This window comes from Sabethes cyaneus, chromosome 3 (genome assembly GCF_943734655.1).
Source record: "Sabethes cyaneus chromosome 3, idSabCyanKW18_F2, whole genome shotgun sequence".
In the NCBI taxonomy this organism is placed as follows: domain Eukaryota; kingdom Metazoa; phylum Arthropoda; class Insecta; order Diptera; family Culicidae; genus Sabethes; species Sabethes cyaneus.
Window position 1 is genome coordinate 171,640,818 of NC_071355.1, and position 23,428 is coordinate 171,664,245.

A 23,428-nucleotide genomic window follows, 5' to 3' on the forward strand; every position below is an offset into this window, starting at 1 on the left:
CCGTTAGTGCGTACAAGTGTGCGTGTAGACGATTTGCATAGCTTTTACTCTTCTGCACACAGTGAAAAATGCAGAGAAGAGACGTCATGTACTTCACGTTGTTGTCAAAATCTAAGCCGACACGGTTAATTCCCATTGATTTACAGGAGTTTTCCGGCCATTCCAGCTTTGATCGAATGTTTGTGTTTAATGAAATTCAAATAAGATAAAATAATCATTCACCCGTTCAGGTTGAGAAATTTCATAGACATCACAGAGAACATTTTCAATATTTTAAACCAAAACGGCAGAATATGTCTCTATGCGCCTTTGTATTCTACAAGCCCGTGTTGTAGCTTCTTCCGAAAGCTTGCCGTAGTGTTGGTCGATTTTTTCTCGCACTAACATTGTGTTGCCGTGGCTGTCATCGACAGTTTTGAGACAACTTTCAAACCGAGTGGTTTAGCTTTCCCTTCAGCAGTCCAGTTGCGCGACACGGAAGTGTGTGAATATTGTGTGTGCTACTATCCAAGTCCAAGTCAAAGAAAGAAGAAATAGCCTTTGTGCTCATCCACCCGTCTATTGGTCGAAAGCAGCCAGCTATTGTGCGTTTTTTCGCTGTTGATCTAATATCTGTCGGAAAAGTGTGATTTTTCTCCAGACGTGAGATTTAGTCTGTCATCGATAGCCGGAGCAAGCTTCCTTGGCCTAATTGTTTCTGGTTCACAGTACATAGGCAGAAGTTTAGAGTTGAAAATTAATATATCCCAATAATCGTGAAAGCATTTGAATAGAAAATTAAAAAACCATACAGGAAAAAGGGGTTTTCCATACGTGGAAGGAGTTGCTAATTTCCCAGTGTATTTGCTGTACTGTCTATCCGTGGTGAAAGTGTTGGTGTAAAAGTTGCTCTTTTAGCAAGTGAGATCACGAGAAAGAAAAAAAGTTTGGTTGACTTCCGTGCATTTTCTGTTGCAATAGTAATTGTCAACGTTACAAAAATTCAAAGAATTGTAGCTGTACATCCTCAAAGCGACAGAAGTACTTTTTCGGTGATCTGAGGCCTGAACAAGTGTTCTCAATCTGAACCACATTCACGTAACACGGTCCCAACCCGTTACAACGCTCAATTCAATGTGTATGGCTATTCTGGTAAGTGTTCCGATTTAGTAGCACAGTAGGATACATTGTCCTATTTTTGTCAGTTTTGTGTTGGAAATAATTCGAACAATTGCGATGATATTCTTGGAAACTTTTCTAGACGCCTCCCACGCTTAATAGAAGTGAAAAGAAAAACGAAAGATTCATTCATTCGAGTCTACAAGTGATCTATCGTAAAACGTATTAGTACCTTGCGGGTTCTTAAGCATTCCATCATCGTTTTGGGTAGGGTACAGGCTGACAAAAAATGAGTCCTAGACATTTCTTCTTTTCTTCTTTATCGAGCTGTTGCCTGTATCATCATCGTTTGTCGATGAGTTCACACGAGCTGTGCTGTGCTGTGCTGTGTGATACGCAGACCACTACAGCTACAGGCCCCGTCTGACATCGACATGGCACATTAGACCGGTGCAACAAAAGAACCGACGCGGTGGAGCTTTTTAATTTTCGTCTAACTGTTTATGTTGTAAAATTTGGGACTGTTTACACACTCGTTAATCTTTCTTGAAAACATTAATTTTCACGAGATTTTATCCGGAGACTATCACTTTTCAAATTACCTTTTCTTGTCAACCTTTGAAATCAATCGAGCATGACCTAAACTCAATCGTAATGAGCTTTTGTGTTACTGTTTTATGTGACATTAATCAAATGTTTCATTGAAACGGTTTGAATAATTATTACTTTACTTTTGATGGATTTAAAGAGTGGTGTCATATTTAACAGACTACTTGCTGCTCTCGCAAGATAATTTTATTATGGAAATAGACACATGATTTTCCAGGCAATTCCTGCAATACAATGTACAGTGGTTTTCTTTGATATTCTTTATCTGAATGTCGCCAAGTGCCGCCAAGCTATTGGCATCAGCATCTATAGACATATCAACCTCCTGGATTTTATAGCTCTTTTCATCTAGTTTCTGGTTCATGTGATTTAATTTGTATGCGTCTGCCGATAGTCGAGTAATTCGTGGTCAAAATTAGGGTATTTTTATATTAAAAGTTGCTAAACAAGCAAAGGATAAAGGTAGACTATATTTAGCAAAGTAGTATATTTTTACTATTTATATAACACTGTAAAACATTGAAATGGCATACAACTACAAAAAGAGCTAAAATTGAATAACTGATTTTAACGTTTCATATATAAGAAATAGGATTCTTCTGTCTTCATTGAAGAGATAGAAGGTTACTATCTTCAGTAAAAATTTTTGTAATATTATGCTCTAAAACTTAGCAGAACACGTCAATGTGTTATATTGAAATTGAAAAAAAAAATTATATTTTTAATGGGATTAATCAAAATTTGAATTGGATCAAACGATAGAACTTTTAACTCAAGAAACTCTTCCAAAAGGTTCCATAAACCTAAAATCATGTTTTTCCATTCAAAACTTATATTCGCACGTTTTTCGGTTTTAGACCACTGTGCAGTGTGTCGATTTGAGCACCATTTTCTATATGTTATTCATAATATGACGTAAATTTCATAAGATTGGTGGCAATAGATTGTCTAGCGTAGAATCCGCGCTGATTTCCGAATATGTGTCGATTTGCTGCGTTCATGAGCTGCAAAATACCCTGTTCAACGCTTAGAAAATCCTCGTCGATTTGCTGTGCCGGAACAAATCCGCTATTAAGGAGACTTGCAAAGTGCCTGGCAAACAATTCACAAATTTCACTCGGAGAGCTTGCTAAACCATTGTTGTTAGATATTACCGATTTTCTTATTTGATTGTAGAAAAATTAGTCATCTTACTCTAATTTGCAGTTATTGTTGCGAAAATTGAGATAACATGATCTTCATTTGGTAAAAACTTCAAGAAAGAAACAGGTGCTGTGAACAAGTACCAAACTGTAGGAGTACCTATAAAAATATCTTTTGCAAAAAAAAAATTAATTTATCCAAAAGGATTGCATTTTTACATCGATAGGACAAGGGTGAAATCATGTTTTTACTAAAACATCAAAAAACAACCCTGTGCCGTTAACAAATATCTTGCCATTGGATTCCATATTAAAAAAGCCTTATTTATGACGGAAAAATTCAATTTTATTCTAGTGAAATCCGGAGATATGGACCTTCACACCTCTTTATATCGAGAAAATTATGCTAAAATGCTCTTCTTTTGACAAAAACTGCTAAAAACAGACAAGCGCCGTAAACACCCACGATTCCATTCAAAACCTTATAAAAATATTTTCTTTTGACATCAAAAGATTGAAGCTAGCTCAGCGGCATTTAGAGATATAGAGATGAAGGTCTCTTTTCGACAAAAATCTGACTGTGCCATGACTTGAAGATTGTGAACCACGCGCCTCCAGTTGTAAATTCTGATTGAGACTGCATCACCAAATTGCAACCTCACTAAATTTAAAAAGGGTCACTGGGTTTCTGCCCTGACTTAAAGACAGCTTTATTTTCTTACATCAAATTATAGGAACGTACAATTCGACTTAATTGCCATAAACGTACCACAAACGTACCTCTAATTATACCTATGATAGATATGATGTCTGATGTGACAAAAATAGTTTTTTGCTTACGTTGTTTCCATTAGCACATCGCATCCATTATTAAAATTGATTGCTGTATGGATTTCTACCACTCACGTAAACGGTGTTCAATGGATGTTCGATTGTTTACTAGAACTCTCGTACGTGGTCTTAAGTGTAGGGATGAGAAATCGATCAAATTATTGCTTAAAAATTGTATCTCCCGGACACTTAACTGACTTCATACAACAACCTCGTGTTTTTGTCTTGACCTTGAATTGAGGTCAGGCATATAAGACTAATTTGAAACGGTCAAACGGCCAAAAAAATAATAAAGACTTCCTAAAATAAACGAATTCAGGGCTTATATTTCTGAACAATAAATGTCAAAATGTTTAAAATCTCTTATTGCTTGCATACTTGTTGTCTAAAGATGTTTGAAAAATTGTTTTGAATAGAAATCAACTGTTTTTTTTATGCACTGCAGTGAAGCTCTTCTGTTTTCTTCGGAAAACTGATCTTTTACTGGTTTCCTTGTTTTTTACATATTTGGGATAACCGGTTCACTATAAGTGATGTTTTCTTTCTTCTCAATCTCTTTTTTACATAATCTTCATTTCATTCAAAAATTTGACTAAATCAAGTAAAGCATTTTGCTGTCCAGTATTGATTGGGGAACGGTTCGGTGTCCGGTACTGGGTGACGGGAATCAAACAAAAACAATAACAAAACTAAAATAATTTTAGTTACAACAACGATTATTGTTGTTTAGAATTATTGGTTCAATTCTGAAAATTTATCAATTATTGAAACAAAGATGTTAGAAAATCGTTCATTTTTCACCGATTTGCTGAAACGTTCTAACGGAACATTCCTGCTGAAGTGTGCGCTGCACTGTGGGCCGTGAGCTGTTGCGAACGGCGGTAAAATATCGATTCCGACAATGTGTATGCGCGAGACACGAGGTTGAGGTTGTGATAGCATTCATTGGTGAATGTGTAGTAGACGTCGATTTCGTTTTTTTTTTGTTATTGACGATATTGACTGTTTCTAAGCGCGAGTACTATTGGTATGCACCAAAAAAAAGTATGATAAGATTGCCAATTGATTTTGCTTACCGCATACCGGATGCAAATATATTTAGCTAGTGATTATGTCTGTACATCTATAGTAATGTTTTGTTGACAAAATATTTATTATTTATATTTTTTAGTAATTTAGTTTTTTAGTAATTATAATAACACTAATTTAATAATAAAATTAACGCTTTCATTAGTAACAACCGCAACAGATTTGACAGTTTCGATTTTCTTCGTGACGTAATATTTCTAAAGCGTTCGTCTACACTAATTTTTGTACGTTTAGAATGGCTACTGCATTCTTCTAATTTTGATCATGTTTTAATATATGCTTCTTGAAGTTGTGGATTATTTCAATTATGCAGATAAAATTAAAAACTGTCATGAAATATGAAATGGTAGATTGGGAGTGATAACCGACATGGAATTATAAAAGTAAGAGACAAATATTGAACGGTGATTATGCTTTCTTCGAACTAAATACAGAGTATTTACAAAAAAACTTGAAAAGGGTATGAAATTATTATTTAAAAGGTGCAAAGGAAAGGCGGAAAGGTGCAGAAAAACCAACTGAGAGAGCAGAACTTTTTTTTTCAATTCTGTTTTTTTTCAGTAAAATTTTCGACAAGGTAATACACAAATACAAACAATATGTTATATTTGAAATATTCGACTATTTTTTATGCTTTTCTGTGTTCAAGAACGGATTTAATTGTTACAGTTACAGCAGATATTATGTTTAATAAAATATCGATTTATTTTTATAAATAACATTCAACTGCCACGCGACACAACAATCGGTTTATGTCTATTTCGCTCCTTTCATTGATGCTGATAAGACAAGATCTATATGGGAAATTCCAGTGCACTTTGACGGCTGTATTTCAGTTTGATTATTTTCAATTAGACATGATATCACTGCTGCTATACAAGAGCAGGTCATCAAATTTTCATTTTTTACCCAGGAATAAATGATAACGATGGTCGTAATGTGTGGTGCATCTCACTTTGTTTTTGGTGTTTCAAACGATTGTTTTGGTGTATTTAGCAACGGCAACAAGAAGGTTTCGTTATTGTATTCCACCAAGTATAGTTAAAAGCTTTCTACAAAAACTTGGACAAAACATTATGATAAAAACCCGATTTAATCCACCTATTGGTGAAAGGAACCTTTGTTATACCATCTCATCTGTCATTTGAGTTAGAATTCGACACGCCTTCGGAACTCAACTTTTTGATAACACTATGATAGTTATCATCAATACATATGCATGTCTGTGTAATATACTGATAAATTTGTATAATATTCCAAAGCAATCAAAAAATGTCTTCGTTTTATTTGTATAATCTGTTATTTTGAGTTAATAGCGGGGTGACATTCTGGGGTTTGGTTTAAGTGAGCAACTATCCGTTTTCCTGGATATATTCGGAACGTTCCTTGAATGTGTCCAGCTGTGGCCAATGTAACCCTGGACACTTTATATGTCGACAAATGAGATACTTTGGCAATTTTGAGTACTTAAAGATGTCATATGTTGTACTTTAGCTCAATTCAGAAACTGATCCCCGATCCGGAACATTCCCGGACGTGTTGTTCCGGACATATCTTCAGAACCGTACATCCGATCCAAATTCTGTTCAATAAAATTCTTCTAGGCCACAAAACTCTGCGTTTGTTAGTTATTCAGTCAAATCGGTCCAGGCATTTTCTAAAAGCAGATGTTTATTGTTATATTTTCACTACTGAGACTGTTATGCGTTTATTTGTAACTTGTAACTGGCATAGTTTCATATTTTTTTCAAAATTTTGGGAACAAACATAGCATTACTGTTTGAAATATTGAAAGCATGATCAAGTTAAAGATGATTCCCAGGCTTATCTCAAAAATGGTGAAAATCACATGGGACTGTTATGCATTTATAGGTAGTAATGGTAGTTATCATGAACACATATGCATGCATATGTAATATACTGAGACTGACAGATTTGTAGAATACTTGAAAGCAATCAAAAAATCGTGTGCAAAGTTCTTGGGCAAGATTGATATTTAAGGAAGACCCTCACTGGAAAGTCGAAAAACTTATTTGTTTTGCATTTTCAGAAGGCTTTTATATTTAGAAATGTTGAGCCCATAGTATTTTTCGGTATGTGGTCTCGCTGAGAATTTACAGTAAAACTGTTGGATCGCTTGAAGGGAAGTGCAGTGCTGTACAATAGTTTAAACGCGCTCTCCTCGAAATCATATGTTTTCAGCGACTGTGCGTGTATCGCAGTATCTAGAGGATCGATTTGGGTGATTTTTTTGACGTGTAAAAATTACTTATCTAAATTGTGACGTAACCGATTTTCGATATCTCAAGTTTTTAAAAGTTGAGTTCCGAAGGCGTGTCGAACTCTGACTCAAATGACAGATGAGATGGTATAACAAAGGTTCCTTTCACCAATAGGTGGATTAAATCGTGTTTTTTGGATTTAGTTTGATGATTAAAAAGACCGACCTCCGTTTTTGATAGTTTTCTAGAAAGCTAAGAGTTTACTTTTAAGATACATTAAAAAAAATAAAGTTGCGATAATGTCCTGGAGATGCATGGTATTTTGTTTGAAACGGATATTTTCAGCAAAGGAAAGGCTGAGTTTTATCTGCTTGCTGGATGACTAAATAGGCGATTGAGCTTAAATTTTTCATGCGAGTTTTTCCGATTGTCCTATTCTTCAGTTGCTCTAGTTTCACTTCTTACGTATAGTTGATTGCGAGAAGTGAAGGAATTCTCTTCGTTCTCGATCAAATTTTTAAGCTTCAGTTCAATTTCATGCACAGCCATTTCGTCCGTGCACTTGGTTTCGAATCAAATCTACTGCTACTAGGTATGTATTAGTGGCCCCACGACACGCCTCGTGCCTCGTCACTGCCACGTGCCTCGCGGCTACTCCATCTCAGTTTTGACACCCGTGAAAATTAAGCACAGCAGGTGGGATGAAAGCGATGGTGGAACCGAAAGGTCCGTTCAATTGTTTTGAGCATACCGTATCGTTTTCGGAATGAGTAGAGAAGTTTCTAGCTGACAATCCCTATCGAGGGACAGCTCGAGCTTTTTAGCACTGACATTTGATTCAAAATTGGCACATTTCGTTTGAAAATAAATTCGCAACGTAATAACATTAAATGTTAAATTAGCTATTTTTGCTGCGAAGTGCAGTTTTTAGAATAGATCAATACTAATGTTCCGGATCCCTCTGAAGAGTAGCAGCAAAAGCTTTCAGAATGAGCTTGTACGCTGCTGCCGTTGAACAATCCCCAAAGCAGCTTCGGGCGTTGGTTTTGGTGGAGAACATTACGTTTTTTGTCGGTTTGTCCAACCATTCAGTCAGTTATTTTGGTTGCAGTTGAAAATCAGCGAAGCGGATGTCACCAACCAGCATGACGTACTGTGGGACAATATGTCTTATGATTCCGAGACGACGTCGACTTTTTGGAAGATAATTTTTGATTTCAAATAGTTTTTCTATGTTTAGCAGAATGCTACACAAAATGTAGCTAACATAAAATATATACTGGATAACGCCTGTGTCATAAAGTTGTTGCATGACTTACAGCTTTTTGAACGTAAATAACCCACCGTGTGACATCGTTTTCAATTCTGTTCCCATGCATTGTTCCAAAACGTTGAAACAGACTGTGCTTTCTTTACTCTCTTTCTCCCTGCGTTGGTCGGTCTTTATTCTTTTGTTGCTTTCGATTAAACTTCGGCAAATTTTTTCCCATGAAACTCAGTTCTGGGCCACATCCAACGTAAACATCGTTGATTCGGTCACACTACCGATAGTTCCATGAGTCATTCTTTTTAAAAACAATTTAAGTGTGTCGTGAAATTACCACAAAGGTTTCGCTAAAAACTAAACAAAGCATGAACGAACGAGCGATGATGGAGACGGTAAATTGAAATTTAATGGCGCACAGGGCCCACCAACAACAGGTCGTCATGTCGTCGGAGGATGCTTGTTCCAAAGCATTCTACAGTGCGGAAAAAAGACACGGAGGAGTAAAAACTAACTGCAGCTCTGCATATAGTAACAACAGTCGTTTTTTTCCTGCTGCACGAAGGTGGGCGTTGTCTGGAATAAGCTAAGCGAAACGATTCACGTAGGATGCTGTTAGCACAGTTTCATAGTATACGAGTAGGTTTAACGGATAACCACATAACGAAGACAGATGCAGTGAGTGCTACGGGCCGGCATTTTGCTCATGCTCCTGATGGTTTGGCATTCAGAACGATTTCCATGGGATGTATTTATGACAAAGCACGGTAGAGTGCAGTGCAATGCCGGGAATAGTGTTCCGCATTGTCAAAAATAGCTCCACCGGATTGCCGCCAAATGGTCGCTCGAGGTCGATAATCAGGTCGAACGGTATTTATTAGTAGCACGTGCAGGATTAGCGTAACTAACGAAGGTATACCCTTTTTGATTTCTTATCAATGAAAATTTGCATGCATGGGTCACGAAGTGGTTGTCGCCTGTTTTTTGGAAAATGCCTGAGCAGATTTGCACAATATTTGTTGAAAAGGTTTGAAAGGTTATCTGATGGTCCCTCCCCTTTTTTTGGTTCTTATGAAACTTATACAGAATTTCTTATATTCTTAGATTTGGTCGTCGGCATCTTGAGTTTAAACATATTTAAGATAAGACCCTTCTTTATCTACAGATTTTGCAGCCGATTGTTAGAGTGTAATTACTGGACTGAAATCTTCCGAAATACCTCAGGGTATTGTTGTGGGACCAATATTTTTTCTATTATTTTTTAAAGGAGCTGGCTAATCTGAAACGTCAAACAGTTTTATATAACAATATTTTTTTTGTGAGATTGTTTCGATTGAAATCTACTAATAAATTTTGTTCCAGTGTCACTTCCTAAATCTTTCTGCACGTGTAAATTAAGACACGACTGAAAGCTTTTGTCTTTTATCCGAATCAGCATTGGATAATCTTAATAAGAACCGCACATACTCTCACCACGGGAACAGCTTTCCGAGAAAAAAAAGTTATAACCCTTCGAATAATATTCCGCAAAGCAAATTCCTGTGCGATAGCGAGTAAATATTTTCAACACAATTACCGCTTTCCCAGCTAATTGCAAATTAACTCCGAGTTCGGCAATTTATGGCTACGAAGTGCGACGGATAAGGCAGTTGTTTGCCGTTGTTTGCTCGAAACCGAACCGGTCGGCATGGCGCGGATGCACCGGGCTTCGTATCAGCCTTTACGAGCGAGCGCGACGACGATGGCGATGGGATGCGAAAGGTTAATGGAAATCACGTAAAGTTTTCGCGAAAACTTTATCATCCATAATCCATAGTGCCGTGTGAAACTTGGCTCAACTTTTTATTCAAAGTTGTTGCCGGTTGTCGCTGTTTGCTTATTTGTTTGTCTGTCATGGCGGAAGTTGCTGCAAGCTTGCCAAGTTGGAATGCTTATGATTATGTAATACGTTATTAGGCGAGATATAGCGAGAACAGACTGAGAACTTGAAATAAATTTATTGTTGAATTTTAAATGGGTACAAGTTAGTCTACAGAGAACTGTATTGCTAGAAAACACGAAATTACGAAAGCAACCTTAAGCAAGGTTACGAATGGACAACAATTTAATTTTTAGCTTCATTCTGCCGAATTACATAAAGGTTGCGGTTTGAAATTATTGATTTGTATTTTGCTTTCAAATACGACAGCAACGGAAAAATGCAGTCAAGTTCAACCGACTTCGCGAACATTAAATTTTCGACGGCGGTTTGCTTCGTTGGAATCAGGGTTAGATAGTATGATTTTAAATCACCCACTAACCCCGTTTAGGAAGAATTGCCTTGTCCGAGCTTGGGTTGTTCGTGTTTGTTGTACTTTCAAAGCCTTTCGAGTTTGTGTTTAGAGCCGTTCTGAGACCGGTTATTGAAATTCCGAAGCAGTAGCTAGATCCGAAGGTCGTTCTGATAAAAGCATTATTAGCATTCAATCATTTATTGGATGAAACTGGTAAAAGGATATTTTCGAAATTATTTTTATAACCTTACCCGAGCAGGAGCGAAGAGCAAAATAATATCACAATATGTTATGGAAATCGAATAACTCGTATCAAAATTTGGTCTTGTTTTGGCTGACATAGTTGGTGGCAACTACTTGGAAAAACCTGGAATTGTCAGGGAATTTGAAATTACCTGGAAAAACCTGGAATAATCAGGGATTTTTTAACAAAATCAGGGAATTTTTCAAACAACCCCAATGATCGATTCATTGGGTAGTTAAGAACACTTAGAAATAAATAAAGATGTACGGCACACAAGCGATAGATTGGGTTATCGATAATTAGCTCAGTGTTTTGTAAAGGGCCTTATTCTGCAAGGCAAGTGAAATGATATAATAAATTTAGTTTGCACTCACTTTGCGCGTTTCGTTTGGCGTTAGTCAAGTCGAATCGAATGACATTGAAGTTTCAGGACGGACATTTTGCGGCATGTGACACAATTCGTAGAACATCGAAGTAAATGCCAGTGGCACTGCAGCGGAATTTGGTTTTCGAGAAAAATGTTGGAGAAATTCCTCTGACTCACGGCAGTGCAGAAACTTGCCATACTGTTGAATGTTCTAAGTTGTAACCAAATGCGGGTGTAGCGACCCTACCTTCCACGTTACGAATTTTTGGCTCTAGCTTGGATCCGGAAGAGTAAATCCCGATCAATCCATGCAAAGTGAAATAAACCGCGTTGGTCAGAAAGTAGAATAGCCACCAGTGGTAAAGCGAAATTAAAAATTAGCTCAATTAGACTGCTTTTTTGCATGGCATGAGCTAGCCGCAATGGGCACTAAAACTCCGCTTGCACCTGAGTTTGCGAATAAACTTGCGCGGGAAAAAGAACAGATAAGGAACTCACGGGAGGAGTGTAATTTGCCGGTCGGCAGAATAAGAGAAAGTGATTAAAGAATTCGCCTAGGGAAATAGGGTAGGTGAGGAAATTTTTCCCAAAACCTCGTTGATTGACAAACAATTCAAATATTAATGATCGAAACACATTTTCAGTAAAAATTATATCGCAATATAAAACCTAGAAAGTTATTAAACACCGGGAAAAACCTGGAAAAATCAGGGAATTTGGTTTTTCGTATCCAGTTGCCACCCTGGTAAAATAACAAAAAATAATATCAAAATTTTGCTCCTTTAAGGCCAAAAGAATAACTGCTTGAGTTATTTGAATAACAAAGCAATAACATGACTGTATTCAGAGTTTAGAATAACATATTTTAGTATTTTTAAGGTATTGAATAAAAACTGCAGTAGCATATGAGATATTAAAATATCTTTTTATAAAATATTTATAATCTAAAATCTCTTTAATCAATTAAATTTTTTTTATGAAATATATGTATCGAATGTGATTTTAAGGTCAAAATAAGATAGGATAACAAAATCAGTTATTAAACTCATCTTACAACCACTGTTTTAAATATCTACTCAATAACAAAATGTGTTATCAATGTATTTCCATATCTATTCAGTACCAAAATATAGCATTATACCACAGTTTGATATTGTTTTTATATTATTTTGCTCTTCGTTCCTGCTCGGGTAGTCCTGTAACGGGTGAAGCCGCCTGTAGGCGGTCTCCGCTTTCAGAGCTACATGAGAAATTGGTTTTGAATGGACAATAAGAAAAATGTGTTCAGAACAGATTTATTGACATTTTGGCAGCATTAATATAATATTACAACATTCTGACCATGCGTCCAAGAGTAGTCACCTTTCAAAGTCATGAACTTAGCAAAGTTGCAAAAAAATGCTATCGTGAATTATGGCCTTTGTTACTTTTGAAGAAAACGGATATCTAAAACCAAATGGTCGATCTCAAAATTGGTCTATGAGTAAATTATACGTTTTATTTGAATTTTGTAATACATATCTAATATGAAAAAGCATCTTGGGTTGGCAGAGTTCTAGATATAAAAAGAGAAAAAAAAAAATAAACTAATGCTTACCTTGCGCTTGTCCAGTTATGTAATTAGTTTTATCTCAAAGTCAGTCTTCGCAGGCTGTCATGCCAAGATTTACAATTCGGGCCAGCGTCACGAGAGAATGAATGATTTTGAACGCATTCGATTAATAAAGTATCCTTAAAGTATTGTGCGGTCGTGATGAAGGTTGTTTTCCAATCGCTAGTTAGTGAAAACTTTCCAGGTTGAATTTTGTTCACATATTTTCGTCCTGCTTCTCAGGCACGGACGACTATTATATATACCAAACGTGTGGCTGTTGCTGCTGCTTAGGGCGCTTGCGTAGTCACACTTGGCTCAACCGTCTTGGTACTAGTGAAATGATATAAAAAGAAAAGCAGAGTCATTCATTCGTTGCTCGACTTCCGAGCTCTTCAGTTCAACTTTCCTCTTCGATATAAGCTTGGACCCCACCAGTGGTAATTAGATATCGTCGTTTGAAATTTGTTGTACAAGCTTCACTTTCGATTATGTTTTTGCTTGGTACAAGCAGGCGACTCGCGGTCTGGTTAATGTGAATCAATTATCGTGCCTTGACGATTGCAGCCGCAGCTAATCAATAAGGAAGCAGACAAGATGGAACATGTTCGGATGGCACGGAACAAATCAAGTGGCATCTAAACGACAATCTTGTTTGTGACAATTTTTTCTACTAGCTTAGCTACTTACTTACTTACTTAATCAGCTCCAGGCCGTGGTTTCCTCTGCTGTACGAAGAAGTCGTCTCCATTCTACTCGGTCCATGGCCGCAATTCGCCAGCCACGTAGTCTACGTAGGGTGTAGGGCCTTCCACTTGATCGATCCATCTTGCTCGCTGCGCGTCCCGCCGTCTCGTTCCAGTCGGATCGTTATTGAGAACTTTTTTAACCGGGCAGTCGTCCGACATCCTCACGACATGCCCAGCCCATCGCAGGCGACCGATTTTTGCAGTGGCAGCGATGGGTGGTTCCCTAAGCAGCTGATGCAATTCATGGTTCATTCGCCTCCTCCACGTTCCGTCTTCCATCTGCACTCCGCTGTAGATGGTGCGCAACACCTTCCGTTCGAAAACACTAAGGGCGCGTTGGTCCTCCACGAGCATAGTCCATGTCTCATGGCCGTAAAGGACTACCGGTCTAATCAGCGTCTTGTAGATTGTTAACTTCGTGCGGTGGCGAATTTTGTTCGATCGCAGCGTCCTACGGAGTCCAAAGTAGGCACGATTTCCTGCCATAATGCGTCTTTGTATTTCTCTGCTGGTGTCGTTGTCTGCGGTAACCAGTGAGCCCAGATACACGAACTCTTCTACCACCTCGATTTCATCACCGTCTAAATGAATTCGGGGAGGGAGGTCAGCATTCACTTCTTTAGAACCTCTTCCTTTCATGTATTTTGTTTTCGATACATTAATGACAAGTCCTATCCGTTTGGCTTCAGCTTTCAGTCCGATGTACGTTTCCGCCATCCTCTCAAAGGTACGTGTAATGATGTCAACGTCGTCAGCAAAACCAAGAAGCTGGACGGACTTCGTGAATATCGTGCCACTCGTGTCTATACCCGCTCTTCTTATCACACCCTCCAAAGCGATGTTAAACAGCAAACATGAAAGCCCATCACCTTGCCGTAACCCTCTTCGAGATCCAAAGGGACTCGAGACTGCCCCTGATACTCGAACAACACTCATTACTCGATCCATCGTCGCCTTGACCAATCGCGTTAGTTTATCCGGAAATCCGTAGTAGTGCATAATCTGCCATAGCTGATCTCGATCGATCGTGTCGTACGCCGATTTGAAGTCGATGAATAAATGATGCGTGGGCACGTTGTATTCGCGACATTTCTGCAACACTTGCCGAAGCGCGAAAATCTGGTCCGTGGTGGCACGGGCACCCATGAATCCCGCTTGATATTGCCCCACGAACTCCTTTGCAAATGGTGATAGTCGACGACATAAAAGTTGGGAGAGTACCTTGTAGGCGGCGTTCAACAGTGTGATTGCGCGGTAATTGCAACAATCCAACTTGTCGCCCTTTTTGTAGATCGGACACACGATGCCTTCCGTCCACTCCTCCGGTAGTAGCTCATCCTCCCAAATCTTGACAATGACCCAGTGCAGCGCTCTAGCCAGTGCGTCACCACCGTATTTCAGCAGCTCGCCGGGTAGCTGATCAGCCCCAGCCGCTTTATTGTTCTTCAGCCGACCGATCTCTTCTGCTACCTCCTGGAGGTCAGGGGCTGGTATTCTGTCGTCTTCTGCACGTGCTCCAAGATCTATTGCCATATCGTCACCTCCATGTTCAGCTACATCGCTGTTAAGGTGCTCGTCATAATACTGCTTCCACCTCTCGATCACCTCGCGTTCGTTCGTGAGAAGATTACCGTCTGAGTCTCGACACATATCGGCCTGCGGCACATGGCCTTTGCGCGAGCGGTTTAACTTCTCGTAGAACCTCCGTTTATCGTTAGCACGGTACAGTTCTTCCATCGGCTTGCGATCCCGATCTTCCTGTTGGCGCTTTTTCCTCCGGAAGACTGAGTTTTGCCTGTTCCGTGCTTGTTTATATCGATCCACATTCGCCCTCCTACGGTATTGCAGCATCCTCGCACGTGCTGCATTCTTCTCCTGCACTAATTGCTCGCATTCGCCGTCGAACCAATCGTTTCTTCGGTTCGGATTCATTGTACCTAGTGCCGCTAGTGCAGTGCTACCGATGGCGGTCTTAATGCCTTTCCAACCATCTTCAAGAGTTGCTGCGCCAAGTTGCTCTTCCGTTGGTAGCGCTGCTTCCAGCTGCCGCGCGTATTCCTGGGCAACTCCGGTGACTCGTAGCTGCTCGATGTTGGGTCGCGGCGTACGACTTCGACGCGTGTTATGCACCGTCGAGAGTTTTGAGCGCATGCAAACTGCAACTAGGAAATGATCCGAATCTATATTCGCACTGCGGTAGGTGCGAACGTTTATAACATCAGAGAAGAATTTACCGTCGATTAGAATATGGTCAATTTGGTTTTCTATTCGTTGGTCTGGTGATCTCCAGGTGGCCTTGTGGATATCTTTGCGGGGGAAGAAGGTACTTCGGACTACCATTCCGCGGGAAGCTGCAAAATTTACGCATCGTTGGCCGTTGTCGTTCGTTGCGGCATGCAGGCTGTTTGGCCCGATTACCGGTCTATATATAGCTTCCCGTCCTACCTGCGCGTTCATGTCACCGATGACGATTTTCACGTCCCGTCGCGGACAGCCATCATACACCTGCTCCAGCTGCGCGTAGAACGCCTCCTCGTCATCGGGTCTCCCTTCGTGTGGGCAATGCACATTGATGATACTGTAATTGAAGAAACGGCCCTTAATCCTCAACTTGCACATCCTTGCGTTGATCGGTTGCCAACCAATCACACGCTGGCGCATCTTTCCCAGTACTATAAAGCCGGTTCCCAGCTCGTTGGTGGTGCCACAGCTCTGGTAGAAAGTAGCCGCTCGATGCCCGCTTTTCCATACCTTCTGTCCTGTCCAGCAAAGTTCCTGCAGTGCTACGACTTCGAAGTTTCGGGGATGTAATTCATCATATATTATCCTATCGCAACCCGGGAAGCCGAGCGATTTGCAATTCCATGTCCCGAGTTTCCAATCGTAGTCCTTATTTCGTCGCGTGGGTCGACGCCGATTGTTCCGATCCCTATTTTCTTCTTCGTTGTTGGTAACTTTTAGTTTTCCAGGGCGGCTTGTTGGGCCTGCTCCTAACCCCCTGTCTCGCCGGAGGACCATCGTGCACAGCACTGTTTAGAGTCCCTGCTGGCATAAGGACGAGTATAATAATCAGCCGCCCCTAACATGGAGAACAGACGCTGTTTGAGCCGCACCTCCTTGGTGAACAGACGCTCGTGTTTGACGAAGCATTTCCTCTACCGCCATGCTATGGTTACCGCGCCAGTATTCGCGTCGCACCTCCTCACTTCGCTATTGTCAGATTGACAACATTGCCCAGGCTACGCCGCATTTGGTATCATATGACTCGTGGAGGCGTGAGGCGGGAGCTTGTGAGGACCAGAGCTGTGTTTGACGCTCCTTCCAGGTTGTCAACTCACCATTTGAAGCCCAAACTAGCTTAGCTAGCGGGGTGGCTTTTACCGTATCAAGAATTCCTCTTCACGCTATTTGGTTCTGGGCTACTCGTCGTTAAATTCGTGGGGTTCTTGAAGAGAACGAATTTCATTGCAAAGTCATACGGCATCCTTGCGTCGTGGCCGGCCCACTATAGCCTCACGATTACACCAGTTGTACAATGGAATTGTCTCCGAGTGGTGCCTGCAACTCGTGGTTCATACGCCTACGCCACTTTCCGCTTTCTGTTTGTACTCCGCCCAAAATTATCTGCAACGCCTTTCGTTTAAATACAGCAAGTGCAGGTATGTCTTCCGCAAGCAAAACTACTGTTTCAATTCCGCAGAGACCGTACCGGTCTGATTAGCGCTGTGTACATCGCAGCTTTGTGCGGTGGTGTATGATCCTTAATCGAAGCATCTTGCGGAGGGAAAAGCAGGCTCGAGCTCCAGTCTCGTAATGCGTCGTTGAATCTCTTTACTCGTATTATTGTCGGCGGTGACCAGAGATCCCAACTATATGAACTCATCAACCATTTCCAGTTCATCGCCGTCAATAGGCACTGCCCGTGGGAGCCAAAGTTGTTTTTTCTGGAGCTGGTTTTCGACGCATTAATTATGTAACCCTATCCTCTTAGCCTCCATTTTAGTCTAGCGTCGATTGCCTCCGCAATCCCAAGGTTTCTAGTAATGATGTGATGTACGTTTAAAACCACTCTAATAAAACCAATACCAATACCATCCTTTAGCCGTAACCGAACCCTCTGCACGATTCGAAAAGACTCGAGAGTACCCCCGAAACGCGCACGTAACACAGGGTAATTTTGATTAGTCGCTTCAGTTTCTCCGGAAAACCGTACTCGTGTATCATCTGCCATTTCGCGTTCGACTGTATTGTATGCTGCCCTGAAATCCACGAAAATATGATGCATGGGCACGTTGTACTCCTGACATTGGTGGAGGATTTGCCGGAGAGTAAAAATTTGATCCGTAGTAGCATGAACCCCTATAAAACACGCCTGATACTGTTCTACGAATTCTCATACTATTCAGGTGACTGTGAATTCAGCTATTTGGTTGATACAAATTTTGTTTTTAAGTAAATGCGTTCAAAACATATCTAGGAGAGTTTTAGAGCATATTATAAACGGAAGTTTGTTGAATATAGTAACTATATATCTCTTCCTAGTTGCAAAAAATAATGATCAATTCTGCTTTTAAAAGTTTTTTCTTTCTTATTCACTTGTATATGACTATACGCGGTTATCACGTCAACCATTTTGGAAAGTGAGGATTCATATTTGTATCAAATGTTTAGTTAGATGAACTGGAAAAATTCTATATAGGCCAAAAGTCCAAAAATATATCGGGGTTATGGCATGTGGGGTTCGCACCTACGATCTTCGGTTGGTACCCGACTGTTTTACTAACTAAACGACCGTAAAACAGTCGGGTGCCAACCGGAAGATCGTGAGCGCCCACCTACCATCACCCCGATTTATTTTTGGTCTATAATGACATTACCAGTTCATCACATTAATCATTCTTTGCATCAGATACTTACTCTTTTTCCAAAATAGTTCTATAAAAATTGTTCAGTGTGTTAAAATACATATTTTGTAGACTGTTCATTGCTGTTTTAAAAATTCATAACTTTTGAGCCACGGAATCGATTTTCATGATTTTGATACCAAATGAAAGGTTGTTCGTTATTCGATAAATGTCTCTGTAAAAGTAATGACAATCAACACAGCGTTAACAAACAGTAGAATTATATTCTGAAGACGTGTCTATTTCTACCTCAAATAACAAGTAAGATGGTATAATAATGGCTTCTTTTTTACTAGGTAGATTAAATCAGGGTTTTTCCCTAAGCTATGAATAGTTTGTACGTATGCTTTTATTTAAATCAAATCATTGCAGATATGACCTATGCAAATCATGTGGCCCTAACCTGCTCTCAAATTTTGCTTCAACTCAGCATACAGGTAGCAGCAAAAATTTCCGACCAGTCTGCGAAAAGTCGATGTCACCAGGCGGGACACCGTATCATTGTCCTCGGCTCGGGTAAAACGCGCCAGCCTACACGCCACAGCAGCAGCGTGTAGATTCTCATAAATATTGTGCCTGGATGAAACCCGTTCCCGGTTCTTTTTTTTTGCGGAGGATACGCAGTTTGTGCACATAAAAAGTAAAATAAATGGTGAAACGAAAAATAACACCGAAAAATCATCCATGCCTGAATGTGCCGCGCGGATATGCTGGCAGGGAAGACTCCAGGAAGGTGAATGCCTTTTGAATAAGCAAGCAGACGGTTGTTCTTGTTCTTGTCGGTTATTACGTGTGGTCGAGCCGTGCCTCCGTAACCTATACCTTGCCTGCTGGTGGCCGAGACCGACAAAAAGAGGGGGAAAACTTTTGCATTTGCACTGCGACAAGGCGGAAGGCGGTCGGTTTCGAGTTGATCGAGTTTGATGCTCTTTGTCCCTGAGCTGACGTGGTTGACTGGTTGGACGGCTGGGATGGACCACGGTTCGATGTGTGTTGTTACCGTAAATATATGTATGCTAGGTAGATTTCATGGTGATCCCTTCGTGTTTGCCCGCCTGTGTTTCGTTGCAGTCTCGCCAACCAGCAGCCGTTTGTACGTTCGCTGTTCGCACAGGCAAGCCAAGCCGGCAGGCAGCCTGCCGTAAAAGTTCACGCAAACTGCATGAGCTGTTCCGTGTCTGATTAGTTGGTGGGAACGACCGATGGAAGAAGATTTTTTGTGCATCCGAGAATGCATTCGGGATTCTGCCTTTGTGCGCGTCTGTTGTCGCGGTGGTCAATGCACTCGATCCCGTCTGCCGGTCGGATTCAAGGTTGACACCGTCGAAGAAGGGCATTGTCCTTGGAAAAGGGATGCAGCTATATAGTGTTGCTATCGCTTTATTCATTTACTAACATTGATGTTGATAATTTTATCCTCGATGGGCGCGGTCGAATGTTGTATTGGTATTTGTTCCACTATTGCGCAATAATTGTTAACTTTTTCAGAAAGGTGGTTTGTATGTCGTGAAGTCATTCGACCGATCTTCATATCTTTGCTCTAGTATGGCAAAGGTAATATGACAATTAACAATGAAATGAGTGCAAATAGATTCTATGATCATAAAGTTATCATACAGGCATTAACATTGCAGCGAGTTGCTATGCTCTAGGCTTTATCTTGTTTTGTGACTGGTTTCGTCACGAACGAGTTGCTGCACATAATGTCATTGTCAGTCCCGATTGCGAAATTGTAGAACGGGTTTTTGAATACATGCTAGCACACCGCATCTCTTTCACAGTTTACATAAAGTCTTTTAAAGTGCGCATAATTGGGTACACAATTCAACCCATGTTTGTTTCGCGCGACAACAGGAACGTCGGCAGAGTGCTTTCTGATTCAGGCAATGTGGGGCTCAAAGCTGATGAGATTTGTTGCTTGTCAGAATAATAAGATTGAATTTCAGTAGAAGAAAGAGAAAAGTTGAAATGGATTATTGATCGGATTGAATTAAAGATTAGAAGTGTTTTACATTTCAAATATTCGTTGAAAACTGAAGCTCAGAAATATATTTTGATTTATTTTGTTTGGGTCAATAAACTGAGGCGCATGGGAATGAAAAACATTCAGAGCGTTAAAAACTCACTTGCAACTGAAAAAAAGACATGATCTGTTAGATAAAAAATCTCTGCTGGCACTGCTCTTCAATCGACCAGCACTTGGTAAAAGCAGGGCTCGAACAAGCAAAAAAAAACAATCTTCGAGGATCGTTACTACATTTATAACTGACAACAAAAGGGTAAGCTGGGAAAATTATAATGCACTGGCATGAATGCATCTCTTTGTGTGCATGCCACTCACTTTTCCCGCTACCCTGCGCTCATCGTATGCGGCGTCAACTACAGTTGCAGAGTTCATTGATTTTTTGTGACTTTGCTGTGGAGCCCACTTCTCAGGCAAAGTGGAATTTCTGGCTGTAATTGAAAGATTCTGCCGTGCCGTGGTTTGCATTTCGATTCGCAGAAACAATTATCGTATAAGTATTTGAATGTGCGCATAAAATGCTGCATTCTGCTTTAACCATGCTTTGAATTCAGTTAACTACCTAATCCAATTATTTCGCATCGAATCATGATGTCGGTGAATATATGTACTTGGATTGTGTTGAAGTAAGTTTTTGAACCTGGAGCTATCAGAGAGAATTTTGCTCCCGTTTGTTTTGCGATATGAAAAGCTTCTCTTTTAAATTTCTATTTTTATTAAAAAACAGCTAACAATTCTGTTAAAAATTTATAGGATTATAACCTATGAAGCTTAAGAAAATAATCATGAAGATGAAATTTTCCGGACCCTGAAACTGGATTTTGTAGTCGAATTAGTCTAAATTATACTAATTTAAAGCGACATTTGATCGAATTGACCATACAATACTCTTACGAAAACTATCTCGACTTGATGCTTCGCAACAAATGGTTGAATGGTTGTACTCAAACCTCAGTGGTAGAGTACTGTGTATAAAACTCTAATTCAGTGTTTCAACGATGTTCACTAAGTCTGGAGTTCCTCAAGGTAGCAACATGGGACCTTTGCTTTTCTTGTTGTTCTTTAACGATGACGCTTTACTGCTACTGGGTATTGGCTGCAAATTAATGTACGCAGATGATGTGAAATTGTTTGTTCCAATACATAATATAGACGACTGCTGCCGCTCGCGAAGTTGCTCGGTTTGTTTGGTGAATGATGCAAATTGAACTGGCTCATCGTGAGCATGGCCAACTGCGATGTGATGAGTTTTTACTGCATTGAAAATCCAATTTGCTTCAGCGCCAACACTGTTGAAGTGGATCGAGTTAATGATGCAGATAGATGCCGTTTACTTGAACTTGATACACTGGAACGCAGACGCAAAATACAACAGGTATTATATGTAGCCAAAATTATCAACGGAGAAATTGGCTCTCCAACGCTACTATCCATGCTCAATTTCCGGGCATTACTACGACCGTTGCGCTCAACGAGATTACTGCAAACATGGTTTCACCGACTGCATTCGGTTACAATAAGCCAATTACTGAATGAATTAGAACTTTTTCGAAGGTGGAGGAACTGTTCTATTTCAGTGAAAAGTTTCATTCATGTAGACAAATTTAAGGTCAGATGAATTATCTCAAATGAATGTAAATGTAAATGTAAATATTCGCGTTGCCTAGTTAGAGCACAATATTTTTGGCAACAGAAAAATAAAACTAGCATAAACTGCACATTGCTTTTGACATCAGATGGCTCTGAAAGAAATAGTCCGGCTACTGTTTGTCTGAGTGGGCAAGTCGAAGGAAGAAACCTCTAAGGAAGAGGAAGAAATATTCAGCAGGTTGCTACGCATTTCCTTGCAGCATGAAGGATTCCTACGTTTCGCAATTTCTCATAAATTTAAATTTTTATAACATGTAACATGAATTGTTATAAAAAATTGAATTTTTCATGATTTTTTTTATAAAAATCTTACGTAAGAAATGATAACCGCACCCCCTGTTCCCCAAATAAAATTTTGTAAGATTTTGCGGAGCTTCCCCACCCTTCATTTTCCCTTAAAAATAGGACAAAACTGCATTATCAAAATCTTTCGTTACTTTGATTTATGCCGAGTTTCATTAAAAAATTGACTTTGATATTCCCTTTTTGTAGGCTTCACCCAAGCAACAATTCGGGTTTTAGTACACTTTTATGATGGCATTTAAGGCCAAAATTGGTCATGAAAACCACCATAAGAGTACAATAAAACTCACATTGTTGCTTGGGCAGTCATCCCTTTTTTACTTCACTTCGTTTTCACTTAAATATTTCTTTTTGACAAATAAACAGCTGATTTCTTAAAAACACGTGTTTTTGACAACTACAACGAACACACGATCATAGTTAGTAACCCACCGAGAACGTATGTTGCACTAACACTAACACTAACACTAACATTAACACTAACACTAACACTAACACTAACGCTCCTCTGTTAGTGTTTTGTATTGGTTATGGTTTTGTATTGATTTCACCATAAATATCGTTATGTGTATGAAAATGAGATGCGGCTATGAAGTAATTTGCGGTTTCGTCACTAACAAGAATGACATTAGCTGTGGATCGGTTATGCAGGAGTGAGAGGGGGAGCGAAGAGTGGAGGAAAGGATCCGGGAGTTTGATATTTGATGTTTTTGATATTATTCCTACTGCAAACTGCCTCAGCCAGGTCCACAGCTAATGTCAAAAAATCTTTATATGTGTGCGTGGTGGAATACTTCATAGAACTACACGGAGCGAAAAAGCTCCAGTTTGTTTCAAACAAAATGATTGTTATTTTAAGCCTCAATAAAATATTTTTATAACAACCTGAAAATATTGTTGTTTCCAAACGAGATTCTGTTTGAATCAAGTAAATAACAGTTTTGAATTAAAAGTAAAGTATTTTCAAATTTGAAGTTGACATTGATGTAACAATAAATATTTTCATTTCAATCATACATTTCAGTTTGAAACAAAACGAAATTTTTGTTTGTGCGTAAAACAACCATAA

At 39.7% G+C, this 23,428-nt stretch overlaps 1 protein-coding gene across 2 annotated transcripts in view; it reads left to right on the forward strand.

The window, feature by feature from the left end:
• Positions 1 to 427: 427 nt before the first annotated feature.
• Positions 428 to 23,428, forward strand: part of LOC128744623 (PRL-1 phosphatase) — a 110,590-nt gene continuing 87,589 nt past the window's right edge. For both annotated transcript variants that reach the window (XM_053841768.1, XM_053841770.1), the window contains exon 1: positions 428 to 1,131. The gene's annotated coding sequence lies outside the window, so the exon portion shown is untranslated. The remainder of the gene's footprint in view (positions 1,132 to 23,428) is intronic.